Source organism: Neofelis nebulosa, chromosome 7 (assembly GCF_028018385.1).
Source record: "Neofelis nebulosa isolate mNeoNeb1 chromosome 7, mNeoNeb1.pri, whole genome shotgun sequence".
In the NCBI taxonomy this organism is placed as follows: Eukaryota; Metazoa; Chordata; class Mammalia; order Carnivora; family Felidae; genus Neofelis; species Neofelis nebulosa.
In genome coordinates, this window is record NC_080788.1 from 90,482,455 (window position 1) to 90,508,835 (window position 26,381).

The 26,381-nt window shown below is 34.3% G+C and overlaps 1 long non-coding RNA gene across 6 annotated transcripts in view; it reads right to left on the reverse strand.

Annotated features, from left to right (window-relative positions):
- The window catches only part of LOC131517140 (uncharacterized), an 85,056-nt gene that overhangs the window by 29,484 nt on the left and 29,191 nt on the right, over window positions 1-26,381 (reverse strand). For 2 of the 6 annotated variants that reach the window (XR_009264421.1, XR_009264422.1), the window contains exon 1: window positions 25,711-25,892. The exons of the other annotated variants lie outside the window; for them this stretch is intronic. This is a non-coding gene — a long non-coding RNA (uncharacterized LOC131517140). Of the gene's footprint in view, window positions 1-25,710; window positions 25,893-26,381 lie in introns of those variants that run through there. 6 annotated transcript variants of the gene reach the window in all.

Below are 26,381 nucleotides of genomic sequence, written 5' to 3' on the forward strand. Positions count from 1 at the left end.
GAGTCCAAATATCTTCCTCACTCGGAGGATCTGTGATTTCCTTTTTGGGTTAAATCTGATTTTTACAAAGTTTGTGTGGGTAACACACAGAATTGTTGAATACATTGAATATAATCTGAGTAATAATTCAAGCAGCTAGGAAAAGCATCCAGGGTGGGTCATGGTTTCTAGGGTTTAACATATGTCTAAGAAGGAGCAATTTTAGATGATCATTATTGAAATTGGACAGATACAGTTTCTGAGGTAGAAACATATGGACACCAGACCCAGAACAGAGTGGTAATTAAGAAGAATACAGAAAGAGAAGAAATATCAAGTTAAAAATAAATCGCTCTAGGGGTGCCCGGGTGGCTCAGTCAGTTAAGCGTCTGACTTGGGCTCAGGTCATGATCTCATAGTCTGTGAGTTTGTGCCCCGCATAGTGCTCTGTGCTGACAGCTCAGAGCGTGGAGCCTGTTTCTGATTCTGTGTCTCCCTCTCTCTCTGCACCTTCCCCTGCTCACACTCTGTCTCTGTCTCTCAAAAATGAATAAATGTAAAAAAAAAAATTTTTTAATTAAAAAAAAATATCGCTTCTACTTCACAATTTTGCCCAAGCATACAAGAATATTAACTTCTTGTAAGATAACTTTTTGTTTGTTGGTTTGTTAAATACACTGATCAGGAATGTCTATTTTTGGAACTTTCTAATTTGATCATGACTCTGAATCTAAAAATAGTTTTAAATTGTCAAAATTATAATGCCATATTATTTTAAAAAGCACTTTACAAATTCAGTTATTGTATCATTGATTATATAAGGATTAAGTAATTAAGTTTTATAATGAGGAGAGCATGTATAAATGACTGACTACAAAAAATTTCAGAAGATTTGTATGTAGAGAAGGTATCAATAATATCTGAAGTATTGAAAAAATGTTCAAATAGGGAATGAGTAGAGGTGACTGCTATTTTACTAAAGACAAAGTCAGGTAATTTCTGTTGTAGTATCCTATTTCGCATGTATTATGGAATTCAGGAAGAATCTAATTTATTAATTATTTATTTGAGTCTCCAAGCCTTAGGAAAAGAAATGGAAAGAAATTTGTAACTCTTTGCTTAGGAAAGCCAATATACATGATATTTAAAATTTTGCAGAGTCCTTTAATATGTGTATAATGTTTCACTTACCATAGATACAATAATGAATGCAAATTATTATTTTTTACCACTTTCTAGATCAAGTTGTCAATTAACAACTGACAAATTTTCATCTAATAATAGAATATTAGAATTGAAAGTACTAGATAACTTTCATAATGCTATATTCTTACAGAATTTTAATGCTAAGACTGGCATATAAAATTTATTAAAGCAAATTCCCATTGATAAAAGAAGAATGATCAGGAGATTTCAATAAAGCTTATTTTATAATATATTTAATATTTTAATGTGTATTGTCCCAAAGATGGAAAGTTGCATAATTATTTTTCCTTAATGCATTTTACCATGGAATTCTTGTCTGACAGGTTTCTGGGGGAACTTATGAATTCTTTTAATCCTCCCAAAGTCTGAGGTTTGTTTTTATGCACTATTTTATATGAAAATTACTTTTTATATATTCTTATCACAGCTTTGATTCCAATTCCAGCAAGGGAGACCATGAAAAAAATATTTGTAAAGGAGGAGATTGCAACTAGCTAGAGAAAGGAGATAGAAAATGGAAAACTGGGTAGGACTAGAAATTTCTGCAGTGAAGCCCTGGAAAGGTAAAGGAAATTAGGGAGAAAGAATTGGGCTTTTTGAGTTGCATTCCTATCTCTTTTAATTTGAGTATTGATGCTTAGACAAGAGGCAGCTATATGATATAGTCATATTCTGAGGTATTGCAACAAAAATTTAGTACTTAAAATGTTATTGATAGAAATAAGCAGTTTATTAAAACATATACATCAGCAAGTGACAATTTTCCTCAGGTTGATTAGTAATGACAGTAAATCACACTTCCACACTAAACTATTTTTGTACTCTGGGGACCATGTGAATAAATAAATACAGCTCTGCAGTGTGGAGCACCCACTACCGTTCAGTGGGCTTCACAAAAGCAGTGGCTCTGAATATAGAACATATATGTAAAAGGAAAAAAATCAATGGATAAATTAGTGAGAAAGAAAAATATATTTTCAAGCTTATCTTTAAAAATACATTTACTAATTATAAGAAAACACTAGACAAGCCAAAATGGAGGGATGGTCTACAAAAGATACTATCTTTTTTAAAAAATGTCAGTCATGGTGAATGAGGAAGGTAGAACTGTCAAAGATTAGAAAAGATCTAAGAGATATGATTACACGCAACATGTTATCATGAATTGTGTCCTAGAACAGAAAAAGAATGCCCATTGGAAAATCAAAGTCTGTAGTTTGGTTAGTGCTGTATCAAAGTTAGCATTTTTGTTTTGATAAATATGCCATAGTTATGTAACATTTTAAAAAAATATTTATTTATTTTTGAGAGAGAGAGAGAAACAGAGCATGAGAGAGGGAGGGGCAGAGAGAGAGGGGGACACAGAATCCAAAGAAAGTTCCAGGCTCCAAGCTGTGAGCACAGAGCTTGGCACAGGGCTCAAACTCATGAACTGTGAGATCATGACCCGGGCCAAAGTTGGACGCTTAACCAACTGAGCCACCCAGGCGCCCTGGTTAAGAGTAGGGGAAGCTGATGGAAGGCTATATGGGAATTCTCAGTTTATATATACAAGTCATCTGTAAATCTAAAATATTTCAAAATAAAATTTAAAAAGTACATCAAAACAATGCATAAAAGTATTTCAAGGAAAGAAGCAATGTTACATATGAAATATTTACAAAATACTATTTTAAATGTTTTAAATATGTGCTTTATGATTAGTATATGGCTTTGATGTTTTCTTCTTATGAAAATCCAAAATTATTTGGGGCTGTCATAAATTCATATAAATCTAAGTTTATTATTCTTTTTTCCTCTAAGGTGTGTGTTCATCAACTATGACTTATATTACATATAATATTGATTGGAAAAATAGTGACTCTAATGAAGATATGATATTATGTAAAAACTTAATATTCTACACTTTCATACCTTTTTTTTTACATTAGAACCTTTAGCATATTGCTGACAATAAATTTTTTAAAAAAATTTGTTATGTTTATTTTATTACTTATTTTTGAAAGAGAGACAGAGTGTGAGTGGGGGAGGAGCTGAGAGAGAGGGAAACACAGAATCTGAAGCAGGCTCCAGGCTCTGAGCTGTCAGAACAGAGTCCGATGTGGGGCTTGAACTCATGAACCCTGAGATCATGACCTGAGCTGAAGTTGGACACTCAACCAACTGGCCACCCAGGCACCCCTTACTGATAAATTTTAATTCTGTCTGATAGTTCCTACATCTGTGATTCTGATTATTGCTTTGTCCTTTACATTATTTTTCTTATCTTTTTGTATGTCTCATAATTTTTGTTGAAATTGAGTAGTATTGCATTGCTATATGTTACTCAGCTCTCCTTAGAATGCTGTGACAGTCTGGGCAGTGGTGGAGGGAGAGGTAGGGGATAGAGACTAAGTGGGATTCTTTATTTTTTTCCTCAGCAAACCTCACTCTAAAGCAGGTACTGTGATCCTGGGTTTTGATGCTCTGGCCTTCCTAGTGCTCCTGTGACTCCTTACTATAGCTCTGAACCAAATATATATATTCATGCCACTCCCCCTTTCCATTGCAGAGATCAGAAATGTTACTTCGATTCATAGATATCTCTTCCAAATCCTCAGACATCCCCTGAAACAGAGCAACCTCAAATACCCCTCTCACCTTTCTCAACTTCTTTCTGTTTTCCCTGGGATATTAGCCAGAGAACCCCTTTTTATGCTACACATAGACATTTCTTCAGTTAAAATCATTTTTCTAGAAATTTTTATTTTCTTCTGTCTTTACTAAAGTAGAAGTCCTTGAAAATAGATAAATAAATGGATCTGTAAAAAAAGAAAAATGATGTGGGACCCATGTGATATGGCTTACAATGCTGAATACGACAAAAACAAGCACATAGATAATACATTCATGTACTTATTGCCATGGTGGGGTTTGCTTTGCCAGAATGAAATAAATTTACCTTAATAATAGTATAGTACTTAAAGCAAAGGAGATGATATTCCTATTTTGTAGGTGTGTGTCCATGTGCGTGTGTGTGTGTGTGTGTGTGTGTGTGTGTGTGTTTTACACCTGACAAAAATTGCTTGTGGTTCTGTGGTCAGTTTTGGATTGCTTACATTAATAAGGACTAAAGAAAAAATACTTTGAATGTATTTGTTGATAAATAATAGAGAAAGACTGGAATGATAGAATGGAGACACTAGTGAAAAACATATAACAAAATATAATAACTAAATTTTATAACTCTTGAAGGTTGTCTGTAAGCTACAGATTTTGGCTGAGGTTATTACACTTACCAAGCTTCCATTGCACAGAATATGGGCTTTGATAATATAAATTTTAAAAATTATGCAAATTCCAACTAATTTATATGATGTTGAAGGTTGAGCTGGAGGACAATAGGCATAGATTTGATAGATTCCATAAGAGAGATATACAAAGGAAACAATTTTTCTTTCAAAAATGAATAAATAACTGTAATATTTTTTTAAGTTTATTTATCTATTTTTGAGAGAGAGAAAGCATGAGCAGGGAAGGGGCAGAGAGAGAGAGGAGAGAGAATCCCAAGCAGGCTCTGTGCTGTTAGCACAGAGCCTGATGTGGGGCTCAATCCCATGAACCACGAGATCATGAACAGAGCCAAAATCGAGTCAGACGCTTAACCGACCCAGCCACCTAGGCACCCAAATAGCTTTAACATTTTAATTAATGTATACATATTTCTGTGTTCTTACTCATATAGATTATAACTAGGACAAATGTAGATCATACAGTCATTTATTGTTTTTAATGAAAGACTGGTTTCTAGTCCTCATTTAAATAGTATTAGCAGAGTAAATGGATTTTTATAATCAGTTATTTTATTAGTTTATAAATTCTAATATAAAATAAAATTTAAAATATTTACGACCTTTATTGATATCTATTATTCTTTCATTTATTTATTTAATGTCTTTATTTAAATGTCTTGTTAGTCTATCTAAGTACCTTGGAGCTTATAAACATAAAGTCCTCATCCTGTGAGTGTCAGAATTCAGTGCAAGCACTGTCATAACATCATTGTAGGTCCTAGAGTATAGGGGAAAGGAAGGAAAATACTATAGAAGCAAAATGAGGGAGTCTCATCATTTACATCATGCAGTTAGTTGAGGATTTGCTGAGGAAGGTATATTTTGATCTGGGTCTTCACGGATGAGAAAAAAAAAATGCCAAAGTATAGGGTAGAGCCTCTAGGCCATGGTAAGAGCAGTAGGTTTGAGGCACTAAACTGTATGATTTAGTTGGGAAGTGATAAGAGGCTCACCAAGTTCAAGCTATAAGAACAGGAGAGAGAAAGTTAAATCACATGTTCCAGAGACTTACATATTATTATAAAGGATAAAACTTAGCTTGAGTTGAAGTGTATGGGAATCTTCATGTGTTTATCTGGGAGCAGATTTTTTGTTTTGGGAAAATAATCCTAAAAGCAGCATAAAGCATATTATGATATAGGAAAAGAATAATGGTGACCATATACTTCCAAAAATAAAATATTTCTCCAGAGATAGATGTCAGTTCAAATACTTAGAGTCACAGGCAAATATATCTGGAATCCTCGGATTACCACCTTTGTCCACATTAATGGGCAATAAATATAAATGTCTAGTCCCAGAGTACTCAGTTGGTAATATATCAATGTAAATATTACATAAAACCTTACATGATTATTTCCTTAGCCATCTTAGATGAACTCTTTGCAGTAAACAAATGGTTTATGACTGAAAACATCTTCTAATTCCTATCATCTATAAGGAGTTAAGCCATTTAATATCTAACATTGTGTATCACCAAAAACCATTTAAAAAATTCACTTTTGTTACACTGGTATTGATGGTAGAGTTAATTGTCTTTCATTTCATTTTTTTTTTTTAATATTTATGCTTCTAACATAGACTGGGCACTGTGCTATTACTAACAAGTGTTTAGTATAAAAATAAAGTGTTTTTTTTTTAACTTAAGGAGTTCAGAAAGTAATAGCTGACATACAAGAATAAACAGGAAATTACAATACTGTGAAAAATGCCTCATCAGGAATAAGAAGTCATATGTCATTCTAATAGTAATTTGTGGCACTTTTAAACTATCTTTTCAATTTTCATTTCTGTTTAAACCAGTCTATTATTAAAAGTAGCTATATAATTAAAAATAATTTTATATTCCCTGAAAATATGTGCTTTGATCTCTTGAAATGTGACTTTCTTTAGCATTCAAAATATGTCATTGATTTAGAAACAGTAAGAATAATGAACATTTATTTAATGATACCATGGAAAAACAATATTAAAACAGTAGGGCACAAGTAATTATCCACGGACAAGGGCTGGCATGCACAGAAAACACTGATTCTCTGAATGTGAGAGAAATAATACAGAGATATAAAATATGTAAGATATTGATTGAAATATGACCACTGGGCAAATCTAAATTCTTTTGAGTAAGACATGTAGGAAACTTAAAGTAATGAGTATATCAGTTCCTTCTATTAACTGATCTTTATTTAGCCAAGAAAACTGTTAATAAAATCAAATTCTGAAGTAAATTGCTACGAAAAAAATCACTTCAGAGAATAAATAGTAAAAAGAATATCCTACTGAGAATATTGAATCCTGCTGCTGCTTTGTACATGGGCACATTAAAAAAAAAAGTTTTGAAAAACAATGAACAGTGCTTGTCAAATGATTGCTTACATTTTAATTCGCTATCTAGTACTTTGTTTACAGTATGTGAAATGGCAGGTTCCAAAGCTGCTTTTCAAAATGTGCCTAATGATCTGTGAGAACACAAATTTATCTATTGTAACAAGCTGTGCAGCTCTGTGTGATAGCTAGAGGCAGGAGTGATCTTCTGATAATCTATTTACTGACAGACCAAAATATGTCTTTGAGGAAAACTGCCATTATTTCCTTTATTTCCTGCACAGATGAAGTCAAAGATCCTCGAAGCAGAAACTGTATCAGAAGAAGCTATACATGAACCCAATTCAAAGCAAGTAGACAAATACAATTGTAGAAAGCAAACATTGGCATTAGGAGACAATTACTTAGTTTTCCTAACCTTTTTCTTGTGGCGTTTGAAATTACAAATAGATTGGGGCAGTTATGTGTGCATGTCATCCAATTAAAAATAAAGATATATGCCTTAGGTAATAACATGGCTCATTTCAGAAAGAGACTTTCAAAAAGGGTAAAAGAGAACTGAAGCAAAATAACTTATAGGGAAGAGAGAAGGAACATGGATTCCATGGCTAAATGAAAAAACACTAAACAAACAAATAAGCCAAATATAAATGAACAAAAAACCTGCCGAAGGAAGTCAAGACAAAGAAAAGGTAAAGCGATCCTAGGAACATGACAGACTACTAACTTTTGGTTATAGACATTAAGCAGAAAATCAAATACACAAAATAACAAAGCTGAATAAAACATGAACTTCTTACAGATCCTGGATTCTGGAAACCCATTCATTCCTGCAACTCCATACCCTGATGGTATTGACTTGGTTAGAAGTGGTAGAGAAGAGAGATTTACCATCATCATATACCTAAAAGGATGTTTAAATAATTTTCATAATCAAAGCATTGAACTAAGAAACACCCATGTAATTATAAACAAAAAAAAAGGAATGAGGAAAACAGGCTTTTAATTCTCTACCCCCATGAGTGGAACAAAGATAGACTAATACCCTAAATGTCCCACAGGCTCAATCGGGAGTACTATCCCAGAGGTGACCCTTCCTGTATCCCACTCAGTGGTTAGGATGGCAACTGTTTCCTCTACCTGGATAGAAATCAGCATACAGTGAATAAAGCTAGTCAATTTTAGTCCAACCTTCAAAACAAATTCCTAAGGAAACAACTGGAAATATAGACTACAATGCCAAATATAAGAAATTATTTCAGTCTTTAATTTGGTATATTAATGTATTAGACACATTTTGAAAATGAGTAATAATTTATACTAAACATATGTTTTCATTTAAATACTCCACTTGCTTGTTTGCTATTTATAAAATACAAGAAACTGTATAATGCACTTGATTAAAAAAAAAAGTACAGTATAAATCACAATAAATGAGTTCCCTAAGGCTAAAAGAATGTTTCAACACAAAATATTCAGCATGGAAATATTGCTTCTGGCAGACATGATGGAGCAGAAGCATGTTTTAAACTAGATTTAATAATCTGCTTACGAAATTCGTTACATGGTACACATGGCATTTTCCCATTTTGCTCAACGTGGATATATTAAATAAAGTCTTCTAATTTTATTCCCTGTTTAACAATATTTCTTTTTTGCTAATAAGAACTGTCATATTGAACTATGTTTTTCTCCTAGAATTTTTCTCAATAATGTAGCTTTGGATACACTTACTAAAAATTACTTGGTATATTTTATAATAATCGTGCTTTTATTGAAGAGATTATTTCCACTATTCTTTTTCTTCAGTTGCATCATAAGACTGTTTATATTACAATTATAATACATGAGACTTGATGGTAATAATTTTTCAGCCACACTTTGTTGCCTCCTAATAACTAAAGAGAATATAATCTTTTAGTTTTTAAGTTATATTCCAACAGTGAATAGAGGTGTGGAAGTGGGGGATAGAGAATTACTGAGTTTGGTGAGGGGGGCAAGAAAGAGTTTCTGGAACATATAACATCTCCAGTGGATGTCAAGATGGGTAAAGAATGAGTCTCATGACAGTCCTCAATATCTCTTTGGAAGTTTATAGCTAAACATCAGTTACCTTTGAGTAAATTCTTGCTTGTGTTCATGTGACCTAATTCTATCCAAACTTCATTTCTGAAGCATGCTCTCTAGGAAAAATGTTGCACCCAGGTAAACTTAAAGGGACAAAATGAAACATATGGAGAAAAATCATTCCACCCATCCTCTTTCCTCATGCTGCCCATTTCCTTGCACAGTTCTTTTTTTTTTTTTTTTAATTTTTTTTTTAACGTTTATTTATTTTGGAGACAGAGAGAGACAGAGCATGAACGGGGGAGGGTCAGAGAGAGGGAGACACAGAATCTGAAACAGGCTCCAGGCTCTGAGCTGTCAGCACAGAGCCCGACGCAGGGCTCGAACTCACGGACCGTGAGATCATGACCTGAGCCGAAGTCGGACGCTTAACCGACTGAGCCACCCAGGCGCCCCGCACAGTTCTTTTATTATATCACAGGCCAAGTTTAAGGTGTAGTAAAACCTTGGTTTGTGAGCATAATTTGTTCCAGAAGCATGCTTGCAATACAAAGCACTTGTATATGAAAGTGAATTTCAAGAACCATTGGCTCAGTTGTGATCATGTGACATTCAGCATCAGGTACCACTCATAATACAAGACATTGGCTCATTTATCAAGTTAAGATTTATTAGAAATGTCTTGTGGAACACTCGCAGAACAAGTTACTCTCAATTCAAGGTTTTACAATATGATATACGGCATAACACTTCAAATGTTACTGCAGCTTTTCAGGTGTGATACAAATGGGTGAGAAGAGGCCTCTCTTACACATTTCATGCATGTTTTGATTTATCCAAAGACATAAATACTTAACCGAGAGCAGATTGCATGCAGTCTATTCTAGCAAAGTTTTCCTTGAGTCCTAGGTTGGTGATGTGCACCCAATCTGCAAATTAATCTGTCCTAGGGTAGTTACACAAGTTCAAGAAAAGCTCTGTTCTTACAGGGTGACAATCCTTTTATATTCATTGTTTAACCTGTCAGTGAGGAAGAACTTTCAGGAGCATACTGTGTGCTTCCTGATAATGAAACAAGTTTACCTGTTTTGACCATCACAAGCAACAACCACACATCACTTAAGTAACAAAGAGGCATCTAAGCTCAGGTGTTCCTTAATGTTTCTTACTCCAGGTGTTCTGTTGGGGTTATTACTGAGGATGAAGAGATTATACAATGCTTGGCTAGGTAAAATGAACATGGAGATTGCTGGTGGGCTGCAGCTGACCTTGTGAGGGGTGTGGGTCTCTTAAAATGCAGGAAGCCTGCATAACAGCCCTGACTGCTGAATGCCTAGGCAGGCCCTCCCAGGTGTTTCTGAAGTCCTTGGGGGAACTCTGTTATCGATACATTGTATAGGAAGTTTAGCAAAAAAAAGACCCTTGCTGTATATCTCTGATTTGATTAGTCTGTTGTGATTGTTCACCTTTAAGTCAAGCACCCTTTGTTTCTGCCTGCCTGAAATGTTGTATGCCCTCTGTACACAAGCCAACAGAGATTTGTGGTTGGCTTGTGATTACTGTGGAGTAATCTTTCCTAGGTCTATGCAGGGTTTGCTGGCCATTCCCTGCAGTGTGAGTATCAAAGTGTCATTTAAGTTTAGTACTTTATTATGGACACTGTTGTGTAGATTTCTTTGTAGTTAAATAATCATCCCTATAAATCCAAGCTTCTCCCTGACTCCTTGTATACGTTTGGTGAATTGTGTCACTGAATTTGTAAAATGTGTTCCATCCATGGGCAAACTCCCTAGGGACCTTAGTTACACAGAGACCTCAGTTTGTTTCTGAATTGAACCACCAAGATCTGTGCTAGGAATGTGTCTTGAGAACTCAAAGCAGAATTACCCAGCAGGGGTTTTATGTCTTTCTAGTCACACAGTCAAGCCAAGCTATGTAAATTGTTATGCAAATATAAACCATTAATAAGCAAAAAGTAAATCTGGGGATTGCCAACAGAATTGAAGATTTCAAAAAGCACACCATTGTCTTTATCCTTGCCAAGAGCGATCAAAACCAGACATCCAGCCTTCCCCAGTGGTGAAAATAAAGCTTTTTCAGTTTAGGTACAAATCAGTTCAATCCTACACAAGTAAGTATATATTAGTTTATAAGTTAAAATTTCACTAGACATACTTGATACTTTTTTGGAAATCTTAGTGTTCTGTATTACAATCATCAATTTGACAAGGTTACGATTACTATTACAAATGGTTATAAACAATACAATATATATTTTTTTACACTGAGGAAACAAAATGTAGTATTATTTTGTACCTAGAATTTACCTTCGGTCTAAAACAGCTCTTGTTTTCCTCTAAATACTATGAGTTACTAATGTAAAGTTAATAATGGACATAAATAATCAAATTATTTCTATGATAATTGAAAAAGTGCCAAATATAAAATAATTTTGCATTCATAGTTTAAACATCTTACCCATTTTTCCCACTTTAAAAAAAAAATTAATGTTTATTTTTGAAGGAGAGACAAAGTGTGAGTGAGGGAGGGGCAGAGAGAAAGGGAGACACAGAATCTGAAGCATGTTCCAGGCTCTGAGCTGTCAGCACAGAGCCCGACGCGGGATTTGAACTCACAAAGAGTGAGATCATGACCTGAGCCAAAGTGAGACGCTCAACCAACTGAGCCACCCAGGCACCCGATTTTTCCCTAATTTTTTAAATGAAAGATGCCAAACTAGATTTAAGCAAGGTCAAAAATGATTTAATTACCCTGCAATTCGTAGTTTTTTCTTAGCATATTATTTTTGCCTTTCATTCTGAATAGTCAAAACATCCACCATCACATTTTATAGCTAAACTCAAAAATAAGTGAACTAAGGTAAATTGACCACATATGCAATGCCAAATACTCATTAAACTCAAGTATACATTAAACTCAGCTAGGATGGGAAGTGAAAGTAAAATTTTAGCTACTTCTGTGGAATAAAAGCTGAATTCCTAAAAATACCTGAACCTTGTTATTACTGATGAACAGCTACAAGAAGTAATTGGACCCACTTTTATTTACATGAAAAGCTTTGGAGGTGGGTTCCTTTAAAAGTAAACTGATAAACACTGAAAACTTTGCAGTCTATGCACTTGATTGAAGTTTATCAGAAAGAATGCAGTTGGCACACTTATTAAGTTACCTTGGGTCACCTTCCAAAGCTCTTGGGTTTTTTGTTTTGTTTTTGGTGATAGATGACTTCTTTGGAAAAAAAAACACCTTACTATTTGAATTGAAATGTTTGAAAAATTGCATATGTCTGGTTAAAGTGGTAAGATAATGAAAAAAGTGAATTTTAAATTGAAGTTCTTTACAAAACTAATGTAATTTCCATCAATCTGAGCTATTAGATGCCAACACGCAGTATATTTTCTATTTTCTATTAAGAGAATAAACATTTTTGAAAATTCAAAAAAATAATTCTCTTTACTTTCAATAACATTTCATTGTTCAATCTCCAAGGAAGTCTTTGAAATGCATAATTGTTTTTTAAAATGATGCTCATTGCCAACCAACTCATTTCCCTTTTATGGAAAGTGAAAGCCCCAAATCTCAGAAGAGTTTTTGAACATTCAAAATGGTTTTCATCCATTGATAGTTCTATTGTTGCTATGTCAATGGCAATGTATTTCAGGTTTAAACCACAAGCTACATGAATGAGTTAGATGCTAAGTGAGGATTATGGCCTGCTATGATTGTATTTTAACCTAAAAAGAAAAAAAAAAAAAGTCTCCTCTACTTCCAGAGGGGACTGATGTTGGAAAGCAGGAGTTTAAATTCATTATACTACCAGTTTGTTTGCTGATATTCAACACATCTGTTAATCTGTTCTTAAACATTTTCATGTGGTGCAGTTGTAGTGGTTCAGGTATTAATTGATTTAATGAATGCTGATTTGTGAAAATGACATTTATATTATTTTAAACAGATTTTCATTTGCTTTCTTTGACATTGAGTTTTATTATCCCCCCAAAAGAAGACAGAAATAAAAAATATTTTTGAAAAGTAAACTAAACTGAGAAACAAAGAGTGTCACTCTTTTACCCCAAGTATCCTCACAAACATCTGTCATTAATTATTTAACCCCTAGAAAGGTACCCTGGAACTGTAAAGGCAATATCCAAATGTAGTGACTAAAATAGATTTGGAGTCAGTAGGTGCTAATAATAACTTTTGCACTGTGCTCAAAACATTACCCATTCTTCACAACAGTCCCATTAAAACAGAAAACAAAAAACAATGCAGAACAGTTGCTTTTTTGTCCCCATTTTAAATGTCAATAAACTGACATCTGGAGAAGTTTAGAAATTTTGCCCCATGTTGCACTGTCAATGAATGATGTTTCATTAGTATTCAGACACTTATTTCAGAGATTTTTGCCTCATAGCCTCTAAATTAAAAATACAGAGGAGAGAAGAGCTAGGGTTATTAATAAGGCTTTTGTTATATATACTTTCAATAGAATGGTTTAGTTTTAAAATGAAATTTTAATGCTGAAAAATTAGAAATTAACTAATCACTTAATTAAAATGTATCTCTCAACCCAGAACTCTTCCCTGACTTCTGGATTTTGAGGTTGTTTCTCTGAAAATTTAGCACATATAAAATATTACATTGATTTGTCATAAAAGTTGCACAGAAAATAAAACTAGTTTATGTGAAAACGAGTAATAGGAATAGTTTGCCATTTGAGATAGGATGTTCCTGAAAGACCATCCTATGATGCAACACCTGAGGGTAGTGATGCAGCAAGCTCTATTAAGTATCTAAAAGAGCATTCCAGAGAGAATAACTAGCAGGCTCAAAGGTCAAGAGTCAAGAACATGCTGGTCATCATTTCTGGACACAGAAAATGCATAGCTTTACAAGACTGAAAACTGAGAGCACATGGGAACAATGTATGATGATAAGAACATTTGTATAATATTCTCAGTGTAACAAAATGTTTTTGTAGGATTTTGACCTGAGAAGAAACACAAGGACTTAAATTTTAAAGGATTATTCCGAGTGATTGTGAAGTAAAGGTTATAGGGGAATAATAATGGAAACAAGATTTATTTCTGGACTCTATTCTTTTCCATTGATCTCTGTGTCGGTTTTTGTGCCGTTACCATACTGTTTTGATTACCACAGCCTTGTAGTATATCTTGAAATCTGGAATGATAACTCTAACTTTCTTCTTCTTTCTCAAGATTGCTTTGGCTATCCACAGTCTTTTGTGGTTCCATACAAATGTGGGTATTATTTATTCTTATTCTGTGAAAAATGCTGTTGGTATTTTTAGGAGGATTTCATTGAATCTCTAGATTGCTTTAGGTAGTATGGGCATTTTAACAATGTTAATTCTTCCAATCCATGAGAATAGTATACCTTTCATTTGTTTGTGTCATTTTCAGTGTCTTTCATCAGTGTTTTATACTTTTCAGAGTATAAGTCTTTCACCTTTTTGGTTATATTCCTAGGTATTTTATTCTTCTTAGTGAAATTGTAACTGGAATTGTTTTCTTAATTTGTCTTTCTGCTACTTTATTAATTAATGTATAGAAATAATATTGCAACAGTTTATTTCAACTATACTCAAATGAAATTTAAAAAAAGAAAAAAAAAAGTGGAAACGGGAAGGAGAGTATAGATGTTCCTGTAGTGGTCTAATTGGGATGTGATGGTGTTTCAGACAATGAATGTAGTGATACGTTATCCAGGATATATTTTGGATGTAAAGCTAAAAGATATTTCTTGATGGTTGAGATGTGGGATGGGTTAAAAAGAAAGGATATAAAGATGATTGTAAGTTTAAAGGTGGAGCAACTTTGACCATTTACTGAAATGGGGAAGCTGGCAGGGCAGCAAATGGAAGTGGAGTTTAAAAATAAAAAGGGGCACCTGGGTGTTTCAGTTGGTTAAGCATCTGACTCTTGATTTCAGTCCAGGTCATAACGTCAGGGTGCATGGGACTGAGCCCCACATCAGGCACGCACTGACAGCAAGGACACAGCTTGGAATTCTCTCTCTCTCTCTCTCTCTCTCTCAAAATAAGTAAATTAATTAATTAATTAAAAATAAAGACATTGAATTTGGAAATGTTGAGTATTCATTAGACATTCAAATAGAGATGTTAACTAATTAGGTGGACATATATTTCTATAGTTAGAGAAGTATGGACTTTGATTCAGGATTACAGATGGCATTGAAACCATAAGTATAGATAAAAGCAAGGTAATTATAAAGAAGAGAGGAGGTTATAGCACCCAGCTCTGGAACATTACAAAACTTTGCAATCCAAAGGAAGAAATAAATCCAGCAGAGGATAATGAAGAGCAGAAGACCAGTGAGATAGCAAGAAAATCAGTGTGTTAACTCTGAAGCCAAGGGAAGAAAAGTTTCAAGAGACAGCAGGTAGTATACTATGTCAAATGATGCTCCTAACTCAAGAGAGATTATGACTTAGTGACCTCTGGACTTAGTGCTTAGTCTTGTTTTCAGTGTTGTCAAAAGAATTATGTAAAATGTAAACAAAAACATCAAGAGGAGAGACATTTAATTTTACTCTTTTCAAGGTGCAGATAAAGTCTTCTAAGATATGTGTCAGACCCGTATGTAAGGTTTGATGTGTAAGAGAATATTTGAAACGGGCCTTGGGAGGTAAATTAGATTTTAGCAGATCAGGTTAACTTGGAGGCATAAACAAAGGGACAGGGGATGAACAGTTTGTGTGGAATAGAGTATAGGAGATGGTGGTTGTGACAGTTGTCTACAAAGACAGCCACCAATAATTCCTTCTTTCTCTATATGCACATGCTGCACCTCCAATTGAGAGATGCATCTATTACCCTTCTCCACGAATTGCTTTCAAATAGAATCTCTTAGAGGCACTGGGGTGGCTCAGGCAGTTAACTGTCCAACTCTTGACCAGGTCCTGATCTTACGGTTAGTGAGTTTGAGCCCTGCTCTGAGCAGGCTCTGAGCAGACATTGTGGAGCCTGCTTAACATTCTCTCTCCCTCTCTCTCTGCCCCTCCCCACACACACTCTCTAAATAAATAAATAAACTTAAAAAAAAAAAGAAGTAATAGAATGTCTTAGAACCCTTGGAACCTGAGTCATCATGTATAAAACTTTGACTCCCCAACCCACTAGAGTGAGAAGACATGGACATGCCTTGAAAGATGTGAGGTTACAAAGAGGACTAGCCAGTCCCCATACTTTGTAGTCACGCCTTAGCAATAACAACACTTGTGACTAAAGGCACATTGGAGCCTACAGTCCCAGCAAAGCTGCGTTAGATAACACCACAGGAAGAGACAAACCAACTCTGAGGAGGCCTGCTTCGTTCTTGACCCACAGAATTATAAAGAGTAAAATGGTTGGTTTAAAGCTACTCACTTTTAAGTAATTTGTTATATAGAAGGAGGTAATTGATCCAGTATTTGATTCTAAATTAGATTAAAACAGTATTTGAATTATATTATGTGACTACATGAATGAAGTCTAAACTCAACGTTTATTTCTTACCAAGATGAGCTTGAAGATATTTTTAATGAATAATGAGAGAACTATTCAAGGGAATCATCCAGTACTATATGTCTCTGTTTATAAGTATTTCATTAAAAAACATCATGAAAGTTTTAGAAGATAGAAGGGAAGAGAAATCTCAGTAAAAGACAAAAACAGGGGGTGCCCAATTATTTTAAATTTGTATTAAGTATAATCAGATGTAACTAAGACAATGATATTAAAAAGTAGCACACAAAAATTTGGATAACTGAGAGTGGAGGATAATCTCTACATAGCTTGTGAAAATGAAACAAATTAACATTTTTTAGTATCTGTAAAGTGTTTTAGGCTTCCTAGATAAAATAAACTCACCTTATTTTGATCACATACAAGTTTATATTTTCTGTAAATATAAACAGAAAAGCTATTGAAAATGACCACCTACATATATAACACAAAAATGAGACTTTGATGAAAAGTTCAATATATACAAAGCAGAGAGTCTTTTTTTTTTTTATTTTGTGCAGATTTTATTGAACTAATTATGCTGAATGTCATCCTACAAGTAAACCTCATAGAGGACTTCTCTTATTTTCACTTTTCTTCACATAAAATGGATCTTCTCCAAAACTGAAACAATATTGTTTTCCTACACAGCATGTTGGACTGATACCCATTCTTTGCTTCCTCTAAGTATATTATTTCCTACAACTGCACTGTTCTAAGGCCAGCAATTTTTATATGTCATGAGGTCATGCATCTTATAGAATAGCAAGATTAAGCATAATCACAACTTAGTCTTTTGTTATTTTTGTATGGATTCCTAATATGCTATCTCAAAAGGCTTTTTAAAAAATAATGTGGAAACTTACATTAAAGTGATCATCTAACCAAAGGGAAGAAATCAATGAGAAATGATGAAAATATCATGTTTCATTTTTCCCCCGGATTCAATGTTCTCAACATGTTCTGACAATTGGATCTTTATTTTGAACAAATAACTCAAGGTCTTCATATAGAAAACAACTCAACTGAATAAGAATGAAAGTTAACTTCAGTGCAGTTTTTAAAAATCCATCTGATTCTTCTAGCAAACAGAAACAACTGACTCAACTTTGGCAAGGTGCATTAACCTAGGCCACTGTTTAATAAATTGCCATTTTCACTAAGGAAATGGCAACAAAATAATGTCAGGATCTATGGAAACGTGGCATCTACAAGAAGAACAAAATTAGGAGGGTGATTTTTCTTTGCTTATCTGTAAATAGGCTGAGAGTTGGGTAAATATGGGGCATTTGGAGGTAAGGGAAAGAGCTGAGGTGCTCTGTCCCCTGAATCACTTCTTTCATTTTCCAGAACAAGGATAGTTCACATAGAATATATTGTATAATTGATGGATATAGTTTACTTCTCCACTTTCCCTATTGGCTAGTAAGTGCTTATTTCCCAGATGGCTGCACTTTTCTAAAATCAAAGCCAAAGGCAAACAGCCTCCAATAATCCCCAGATCTCTTCCATAATGAACAACTTTGTTCCTGTTGGAAAAAGGGCTAATGAATGGAAACTCAGATTTTTAGTAGCAACTGCTACTATACATACAAATAAATGGTCAATGAAAATGTGTGTTTACATTATCAACATATGGCATCAGATGCTGGATAAGAACATGGGGGGTGGGTTGCTTTGAGTTGATAATATTGCTTATAACTCACATCCTTAGCAGTCTTTTGACCCCTGAGCAAAATGCGTTTTCTTTCCTTGGGTCCTAAAATGACACAACCTATTCATTGTGCAGTTTAGATGACAACATGATTGTATAAAAATTATCAGCTCACAAAATGGAGCTCATTCAATGATTTGTAACCATACCAATTGGGTATTGCCCTTTTGTGCACAGCTCACCCACCAGTTGGGGTGGGGGATGAAGAATGTAATTATGCAGCACCTGGGATGTCCTAGGAACTATGATAAGCACTTAATATCATATTCCTTAATTCCAACGAGGAATTTTCAGGGAAGGAGTAATCTCTCTTTTTGCTTTCAGATGTGAAAACTGATGATAAGGAATGACAGGTGATTTGATTCAAAAATCTATGTTATCTCCAGTACCATGCTGCCTATTTACTTTTACAATATCCTTATCAGCCCCCAACATTGTTCTGCTTTCACACCAAGGTCACAATGACCTTAAAGCTTAGAACATCTCATTCAGTTTTTTGTCATTTTGGTAGCCCTGGCCTTTATACTAAGCTTTATCTATTCATTCTCATAGTGGCTCTCTGTCCTGAAAGCACATTGCAATGTTTAATTTCAACCCCTTTCTAGTATTATCTATTGGCTATTGTTCAGTCACTCTTAGACTCACTGCTGTGTCTCCTTTCTCTGTTACATACAAGTCTATGCTTATAATTCATCCTTCAAACTGATTAATGTATTACCTCAACAGTCATTGACATCCTACATGCTATTTCCTTGAGATTTTCATTTGATTTCTACTATCCTGGGAATTACTATCCTGAGATAGTCAAATGACAGTGATGCTTGAAGAGTATGTTCTATATGAACTACTAATATTCTTTATTAACCTTTCATGGCTACAAAATTCTAGCGCTGTACCACCCAATGCAATAATAGCCCTCCCACACAGGGCTATTGAGTTCTTTAAATGGGATTAATCAAATTGAGATGTACTACAAGTGTGATATACCAGTTGGAATTCAAAGATCTAGTACAGATAAAAGAAGTAAAAATATCTCATTGCATTGATTACATCTTGATATGATAATATATGTTGAGCTAAATGAAATTTGTCATTAATATTATCTATAGATTTTACTTTTTTAATGTGGTTACTAGAAAATATAATATAACATATCTAGCTTTTATTTGTGGCTCACATTATGTGTCCATAGAGTTTCAAGTTAAAGTTTACCTACGATCAAAAAGACATGTGAGGTGTCATTGGTAGTAGATGCAAGAATAGATGTGTGGATGAAGCTGAGGAAGAAGATACGAAAAGAAGAATCATTTGGCACTTCTTTACTATTAGAAATTCCTGGTAAATGCTAGAAGAGTTAGCAAATAATATTTCATGTGGTACTTTATAAACATGTTAAACTGTTGACAACTGTAAACCTTTCTGTATGCATGTTCTAGGCGTACCTCTAGGTAATTCTGGAGGCCAGAAAGGGACAATTCCTTCTCAAGCTAGTACCTGGTGTATACAGATGTCTCAATAAGTGTACAGTTAGTTGAATTGAATCAAATTGAATTAGAAAAAAATGGAATGTGTAAATCCCCTTAAGGCGAGATTTGAGTAGTGAGAGGTCAAAAGTAGATAAAACAAAACTCATATTCTTCCTCATATCTTCTCCCTCTCAGGAAAGATACCACTGTCCTCCCACAGGTTCAAGGCCAAAACAGAATGACTTTTGATTCCTCAATTCCCCTCAGCACCCACACCTAACTTTGTATTGAGTACACACATCCTCTTCTTTCCATTTCTTCTACTAACATTATAGGACGAGCACCATTATAGTACAACTAAAGTTCTCTCCTGTGTGAACCACTGCACCCATGTTTCCATTTTTGTCCTCTTAAATTTATTCCACACAGAACAGCCAAAGCGATCTTTAAAAAATTACTACCAGGGGCACCTGAGTGGCTCAGTTGGTTAAGCGTCCGACTTCAGCTCAGGTTATGATCTCAAGGTTCGTGAGTTCGAGCCCCGCATCGGGCTCTGTGCTGACAACTCAGAGCCTGGAGCCTGCTTCAGATTCTGTGTTTCCCTCTGTCTGCCCCTCAGCTGCTTACACTCTGTCTCTTGCATTGTCTCAAAAATAAACAAACATTAAAATTTTTTTAAATAAATAAAAAATGACTATCATACCTTTTTGTGTGTTTACTAAAATCCTCCATGGCTTGATGTTGAATGTGTATTACAGTCTAAACTCTGCTAGCTCTCAAAGCACTACAAATCCTAACACCTACCTAACTGTCCATCCTCGGGTCTTATGACTATCCATCTTGCTCACCAGCCTTTATGTTTCTTCAACATTCTATATTTCTCACTAAGGACTTTGCTTTCGGTACACTCTGCTCCACAGATCTTTCTGTGGTGTCTGTCTCAGTTCAAACATTTTTTCCTCAGTGATGAATTCATACAGAGAAGATTTCCTACAAAGCAATATGCCCCCTCAGACATTTAATTACCATCTTTTATTTTCTTCTTAAAACTTATTCCTACCTGAAATTATCTTCATCAGTTGTTTGATTATTTTAGTATATGTTTCTTTTCCAGTGAATTGCAATCTTCATTAGAGCATGGATCTTCTCTGTCTTGTTTCCCTTGCATTATCAGCAACCTTAATGATTCCAGATATATAAATGATGCTAAAAAGTGAGTCAAATTATGCAGAAAGGCAAAAGAAAATGGTCATTTAGATATGAAAGAGAAGTTTAGAAATGAAATTGGAACATTGAAAGAAATGTTCCACTATGTGTCATTTTAATGAGTCATTGTATGCTTTTGGATCTATTTTCTGAACTTTATGATATTATCAGAAATGGGGTTTTTCAGATGCTAACAGTGAGTACCATTGAGACGTAATGATTAATTGTATATAACATCACCTTATAAATTTATTTATGGATAAAGTTTGACCCTCAAAACTAGGGCCCATTTTGTCAAAATAATAGACGATTTAGGACATCCACCTATAAGCTTACTGACCCCCAAGGATCTCTTCAACTTACCTCATGGGAGAAACCAAAATGACATGTCTTAGTAACTCAGTGTAGATATTCATTCATGTGTTATAATTTTAATGGTATCTGAGCTGACTACCTTATCTAAGTATTTGACCCTACATTAATTAACAGAGATCTATCATTAGATATTATCCCTTTATATTAATTTATTTTTGTCTTTAGCAGTGATATTTGAAAACTATAAATATTTTCTGATATAGAAACACATTAAATTTAGATCTCATATTGACATCGTAAGATACGAGGAAGAGCACCAGGCTAACTAGCTGAGGGAAGAGATCCAAAAGAATGAAAATTTGACAAGAGAAGCTGAAAGTAATCTAAGGGTCTTTCTGTTCAGGTTGCTGGTATGGGTGGTTCTGGAAATATAGTGGTAGCGTAAAGGTGGCTGAAAGGTGAGCATGGTCTCCTCAAAGATGAACAGTGATGAGCAGAAGGAGACAAAAATAAAAATATCCAAAGTATATGCTTGAAATAATTCTAATAGGAATCAAATAGGATAACTTCAATGGCAAAAGAGAGAGCATGTAAATAACTTCTGATGTCAGAGGTGGACGCATTAAAGATATTTGTATGCAAAACATGCAAACATGAATTATAACTTTTTTTTTTTCCTTTGGAGACTCACAACATTCTGTCAAATAGGGAATTAATATCATATCCTTGCAATAGAGTTTTAAAAAATTAAATTCCTGGATATTAAGCAATTGATTCAATTTACATAGTTAATAGCTCTAAACCCTTTATTCTAAACTACTCAATTTATGTATTAACTTTAAAGGACTATATCTGATGTAACTGGAGAAAGAGAGGGAGGGCACTCCTGGTTCAATTGAAGAGAATAAGGATAATTCTGAACAGTGACTTTTGTCTCCCATGTTGTTTTTTTTTACTATCTCTACTTAGTAGTTCTGAGGAATAATTACAAAATAGGTACACTATCAAAATACAGATAAGAAATCAATACATACAGGTTTGAAAATGTAAAAGCCTATGGGAGGAATCATCCTATGAAGGTAGTTCATTTATTAACTCCTAATCCCACAAACACAGAGAGACAAATTTCATCTGAGAGGCTTCCATTTTCTTATAAAAGAATAATGGCATTTTATACTTTGGACTTTTGACATGTCACAAAGGGTATAGTGATAAGACTAATTATTGTTTAAAAATTATAATATTAATTATTTCTAAGTGATCTACCTCAGTTTTTAATTTAAGTTACATTTCAGTTATATAAATGTATTATTACTCTGCTATGTTTGATTATAATAAAGTTCTCTTATTTAAGGTATATTAATGTTGTATGAAGAAAATACAAAGGGTATGGAAAGAAGAGATGTATCAGCTTGAAATCGGATATTAGGATAATTTAAGACCTTTTCATAATAAAAAAGATTCAGTAGAAAAATATACTTTAAACTTGGTCATTTATTTTCTTAGTTTCTTTAGGGAAAGGGAAAACTGTTAAGAGTTACACACTAACTGTAAAATTAAGATAAAATAAATAAACAGCCACAATTAAATTAAAAGAAGGTAAGACATTGGTAGGGGGGATTGGTTGATAAACCTTAACAGTGCCATAAGTAGTGAAGGGGCTATCATGGTATGAAAAACCTCCTTGAATAGTGATGCTGTAAGGAATATTTATATGACAATGAATTTAAAGTCTATAGGATATATTTGACAACTGTGCATTAATGATGCTATCCTATACCTATCGCAGGATAGATTTAATTACTGCACCATTATGGCTTGCTACTAAGCATACTATGTGTTGATACTATTAGGAAAGGTCTGGAGGTATCATTACAAAAATTTTTTAACAATTAAAATACTTCCTAAACAGTATATGGTGAATTAAATTAAAAACCGCAGAGGTTTTTTTGTTTTTTTGTTTTCCCCAGTTTTAGGTCAAAAAGTTTATGCTAGAGTTGCCTAATATTTTGTAATAGAAAATCACACTAGTATGTCAACTACACTTGCTTTAAATGAACAAATAAATAACATACTACAGGACCTAGAAACATCTAAGCAAACACCTTCAAGTTTAGCTGCAGTAAATGTCTCAGTAAGAAATAGGAAGAATTACAATGTATTTCTTTATTTTAAAACTTTAAGATGACACACCTAGATTATGTGTTAGCCATATAGTATGTTTGCTACTATGTGAAAGAAGTCTAAATTTACTTTTGGATAACTAGGTGTTACTCACTGTAATCAACATAAAAATTCATAATAATAAAAGGAAATAGAGGTATTATTGTGCTTAGAAATAAAACTCTAAATTGCAAACATTTGTACATGTCTTTTTTTTTTGCTAGAGACTTTAGCTGTAAAATAATAATTGACACTAACAACATGTATATTTATATATAATAGTTGTTATTATATATATAATTATTATATATAATGTACTTTTATATTATATATAACACTTATATTTCCCTTCATATAGCCTCAATACATCCCCAATTCTTCTTCTTCTTCTTCTTCTTCTTCTTCTTCTTCTTCTTCTTCTTCTTCTTCTTCTTCTCATCATCATCATCATCATCATTATTTTGTTGTTGTCATTAAATGACAAATGTATGGCTTTTATTTTTATTTTTTTAATTTTTTTAAACATTTTTTTTTTTTTATTTTTGAGAGAGAGAGAGAGACAGAGCATGAGCGGGGGAGGGGCAGAGAGAGGGAGACACAGAATCTGAAGCAGGTTCCAGGCTCTGAGCTGTCAGCACAGAGCCTGCCGTGGGGCTCGAACCCATGCACCACCAGATCATGACCTGAGCCGAAGTCCAGTGCTAAACCAACTGAGCCATCCAGGTGCCCCTATGGCTTTCATTTTTAGAATACATTAGTATTGAATCACTTTTGAATATGTGGAGTTTTTCTTTATTGAAACTGCACTTCCAATATGATATCACTGTATGCTAGGATTTTGTAGAATAACTGAGCTAGACTTTTGGTCAAGTTTATCAAAAGAAACATTTAGTAAATAACTCAATACCAGAAAAAAATAAAAGCCCATATTGACCTGTTAAAACTGAAGGATTATTTGTCATTTTTTGTATTCAGATTTGATTAAGTGTTGATACTGCTAACCCTGATTCTGTCTGATTTTGAGTCTCTTTCTTCAGTCTCATTGTGTTCCAAAATACAACTCTTGATCTGTGGAAATTAATAACCCATACTTTGAAAACTATTAAGTTCACAGAAAAAGCCACTTAAATAGTTTTTTTTCAGAATGAATTCTGCCTTCATCTGCCAACTGGTCATATAACAGAATCCTACCACACCCTTTCATCATGATTGGAATCCTAACTGAATCAAGCGACTCCTTGGCAGACCTGGACTTGTGCTTCCTCCTTCCAGGATGCTGGGGTATTCTGATGCCAACTGTTTTGATAGACTGGGAGTGAGTAGTATAAAGACCCTTCAAGTTAACATTAGCTGTGTGCTTCATTTCAACACATACTTGAAAATCCTGCACTGGGTGTTTCTAGTACTAGCCTCACTATTAACAAAATGATTTTTTTAATAAGTTGAATAGCAGGTTAATTAGGAGGTAGAAGAATAGAAAATTCCCCTGTTGGAAAAATGTTAGGAAAATAATCTTAACATTCATGAATAGAGACATGGTTAAACAGTTAAGAAGATGTGTTGTATGAAATACTACTCTAAGGCCACACATAAAGAAAGGATTCATTTGAACTGATGTGGCAATAACCTGAGGAACCATTGTTAAACTTAAACAGTATATTATGATGCACTAAGTACAATATCAAACAATTTATACAAAAATTACACAATGCAATAATTGTAAACATGTATATGTATATGCATATGTATACAAACGTATAGGAATAGATTGGGAGCATACAGACCATAATGTTAATATTTGAATTCTCAGAAGATTATAGAATGAGCCATGTATTTGGGAAGGGGATGTTGCATTACTTGTAATAGAGGATGTTTTTTAATAGAAAATATGTATAGGAAATAGTTGTGCAGATAAGTGTATTTTTTTAATTTTAGAAAAAAGTCAGTAGTGGACACCTGGGTGGCTTAGTCCATAAAGTGCTTGACTTCAGCTCAGGTCATGATCTCATGGTTCATGGTTTAAGCCCTGCATCAGCCTCTGTGCTGATAACTCAGAGCCTGGAGCCTGTTTTGGATTCTGTGTCTCTGTCTCTCTCTGTCCTTCCCTGGCTCATGCTCTGTTTCTCTCATTGTCTCTCAAAAATAAATAAACATTAAAAAATAAGAAGTAAAAAAAATTTTTAAAAAGACAATAGTTTGAAATTATGTAAATTCTTAACAACCATCATCTCCAGTTCCTGAGATTATGGATAATTTTATCATTTGTCTGTGTACACTCTGTGCATTGTCTTTGTACACCTAATATCATTAGGAGAGAAATTCCCACAACAAGCAATTCTCTGTTACCAGCTGGATATCTTACAATTCAACTCAATTCTGACATTACTTACCTGGAGATACCATCAGATCCCACAGGTTAAAGGCTTAGTCCTACGGGACTACTTCCTCCCCCTTCAGATGCCAATTGCAAGGCCTGGTTATCCTGTGCTTCTGACTGACAGGTTGTAGATGGGAGGAGCTTCCAGTGGTCTCCTTGGGTTCAATTAATTTGCCAGAGCAGCTCACAAAAGTAGAGAAACATTTTACTTACTAGATTACTGAGTAACTATAATAAGAGTATAACTAAGTAACAGCTAGATATCAAGAAACATAGGATAAGGGATGTGGTTCAGGATCTCAGAGCTTCCTAGCTTTCTCCTCGCACACCACCCTTCCCTCATCCCTGCAGGTTCACTAGTCCAGAGGCTCTCTGAACCTTCTCTTTGTGAGTTTTTATGGAGGCTTTATTACTTAGTCATGATTGATTGAATCGTTGGCCATTGGTGATTGAACTCAAATCTCCACCCCCTCTCCCCTCCCAGGAGGTCATGGGGTAGGATTGAAAGTACCTACCCACTAAACACACAGTTGGTTCCTCTGATGACTAGTCCCCATCCTTAGGTGACTTAGGGGCTTTCCAAGTCACCTAATTAACATAACAAAAGACAGCTTTGTTGCTCTCAACACTGGAAATTTCAAGGCTTTTAGGAGCTTTGTGCCTGAAGCAGGAGGAATATATTCC